The following is a 2,845-nucleotide window of genomic DNA, read 5'->3' on the forward strand; positions in this document are numbered from 1 at the left end:
GCCCGCCCCCGCCGCAGCCACTTCCGGCAGGGGGCGGGGCCGCCGGGCTCATTAGCATCCGGCCGGGTGGCCGCTGTAGCGCCCCCAGCCGGTCGCGGAGAGCGCGTAACGGAGTCGCATCAATCAGCGGAGGGAACAGGTGAACTGGATGGGTTCCATGGACCCTACCTAGCTAAGGCAATAGCTGGATAGAAGAAAAAGGGGTGCTTTTAGTTTTATTTTTTTGGTTGTTGTTTTATTATTATTATTATGAGTTAGCTTTATATTGTAGACCATTTGCCTAGCATGTTAAAAGCCTTGGGTTTGATCTGCAGCACTGAAAATAAAAAAGGACAAAGCACACATTTTATTTTTGAGACAGCCTCATGTAGCCCAGACTGGCCTCCAACTCCCCATATAGTCAAGGGGTCCCTGAATTCCCGATTCTCTCACCTCCACCTCCCTAGCGCTGGGGTTACACTGGGCCGGGTTTGTGGCGTTGAAGATGGAACTGAAGGCCTTGTACATGATAGGCAAGAACTCTGTAGACCCTCCTGCCTCTGTCTCCCGAGGGCCAGGGTTGGTTCTTACTTGATGCTCCAGGGACCCTGCTTTTTCCAGTTTTTAGAGGCCATTTGCATTTCCTCTACACTCACATCAGTAAAGGGAGTTGAATCTGTTTCATAGCCAACATCTTCAGTCATCACATTTCCTATCACCTTGGACCTGTCTGGGTATCACAGAGCCTTTCGCTCAACTGCAGGATCCCTTTGCCTTGGAAACATACTCAGATTCCAGGGACCATGATGCAGGCACGTTTGAATTGTTCAGCATGACTTTAGGCTATGAAGACTGACAGCTGTATGGATATTCATGTCAGTAAAATAAGGTTAGTAAAGCTGTTGATGGTGGCTCACCTGTCACCACAGAACTCAGGAAGCAGCAGGATTGCCACAGGCTCAAGGCAGCTAGGTTACTAGGTAAAACTGTCCTGAACATTGCGCGATCCCATAAAGGTCAGAATGCTGCCCACTTATACGAGCGTGGACAAGAGTTAGTGCTTGCCACATGCGTTCAATGCACAGTTATTATCTGGGGGACTGGTGGTTTGAAAACTTGGTTCAGAATGGAAGTGTTTAGGAAGGACTAGGTGGTATGGCCTTGTTGGAAGAGGTGTATCACTGAGGGTAGGATCCAAGGTTTCAAAAACCCATGCCATTCCCAGTTTCCTCTTTGCCTCATGATTGTGGACACGTAAGCTCTCAGCTACTGCCCCAGCATTGTGACTGCCTGCCTGTTGCCATATCCCCTCTCTAATGATGGGCATGGACCCCAATCCTCTGGAACTATGGTTTTTGTTTTGTTTTGAGACAGGGTTTCTCTGTGTAACAGCCCTGGCTGTCCTGGAACTTGCTTTGTAGACCAGGTCGGCCTTGAACTCACTGAGACTCGACTCTTTCTACCTCTTGAGTGCTGGGATTATTTTGTTGAAATATGAAAGTAACTAAGACAGGGACTGAGTCAGTTCTGACTGTGAAGGTCTTTGGCTTTGCATTTACTGCAGTATCTGTCCCCAAGTATCTAGTAGGTTTGAGAAGCCCCAAATCTAGAATTTTAAGCAGGAGCCTCACTCTGGGAGATCCACAGGATGCAGGCTATGATACTACTAGAGGCAGATAATATGATAGGTCTTGTTCAGATTCCAGATCTTCATTCCTGCCATAACGCCGTAACACGGAGAGCTATGAAGCAGACTACCCCCAGGAAGCTAAAGGACTTCTGCAGTTCCATTTGGCCATTCAGGCACCTTGTGGGCAGAATGCCTTCTTAGTATGTGACTGGTCATGACAATGATCAAAGGGAGTGGGACCAGCGGGATGGCTCAGTGGTAGAGAGCCCTTACTGTCCCTACGAAGGACAAGTTTGATTCCCAGTACCAACAAGGGCTTACAACCATCCATGCCCCCAGTTCCAGGTGATCCAATGCTCTCTTATCTCTCAGGGCACCAGTCGTGAATGCAGTTCATATACACAGATGCAGCAAAATACATATACATAAAATCCTAAAATCTTTTTTCTCCCCCCTGCCAGACAGGGTTTCTCTGTGTAACAGTCCTCGCTGTCCTGGAACTCACTCTGTAGACTAGGCTGGCCTGAACTCAGAGATCCATATGCCTCTGCCTCCTAAGTGCTGGGATTAAGGTGTGTGCCACCACTGACTGGTTAAATCCTAAAATCTTTATAAAGGTATGTATAGAGGGAGCTAGCATCTTTGAGATTGTCTTAGTCAGGGTTCCTATTGCTGTGATGAAACACCATGACCAAAAAGTTGGGGAGGAAAGGGTTTATCTGGCTTATACTTCCACACTGTAGTTCAACACTGAAGGAAGTCAGGACAGCAATTCAAACAGGATCAGGATTTTGGAGGCAGGAGCTGATACAGAGGCCATGGAGGGGTGTTGGTTACCGACTCTCTTCCCCTGGCTTGTTCAGTCTGTTTTCTTACAGAACCCAGGACCACCAGCCCAGGAATGGTATCACCCATGGTGGGCTGGGCCCTCCCCTATCAATCATTAATTAAGAAAATGCCCTACAGCCGGATCTTATGGAGGTATTTTCTTACCTGAGGTGCCCTCTTCAGATAACTCTAGCTGGCCACATTGACAGAAGTAGCCAGCACAAAGCCCAATATCTTCTAATCACTGAGGGGCATGGGAAGTGCCTGAGACATTTGATCACATTACATGTAAAAATAAACAGTTTATCATACTGGATGACCCAGTCAGATACATCACATTATAAAGCATTTCATGCTGTGTTTATACACTCTGCTCAGCCTGTTTGATTTCATCCAAAGCAACTGATG

This window comes from Mesocricetus auratus, unplaced genomic scaffold (assembly GCF_017639785.1).
Source record: "Mesocricetus auratus isolate SY011 unplaced genomic scaffold, BCM_Maur_2.0 Super-Scaffold_6723, whole genome shotgun sequence".
NCBI classification, from domain to species: Eukaryota; Metazoa; Chordata; class Mammalia; order Rodentia; family Cricetidae; genus Mesocricetus; species Mesocricetus auratus.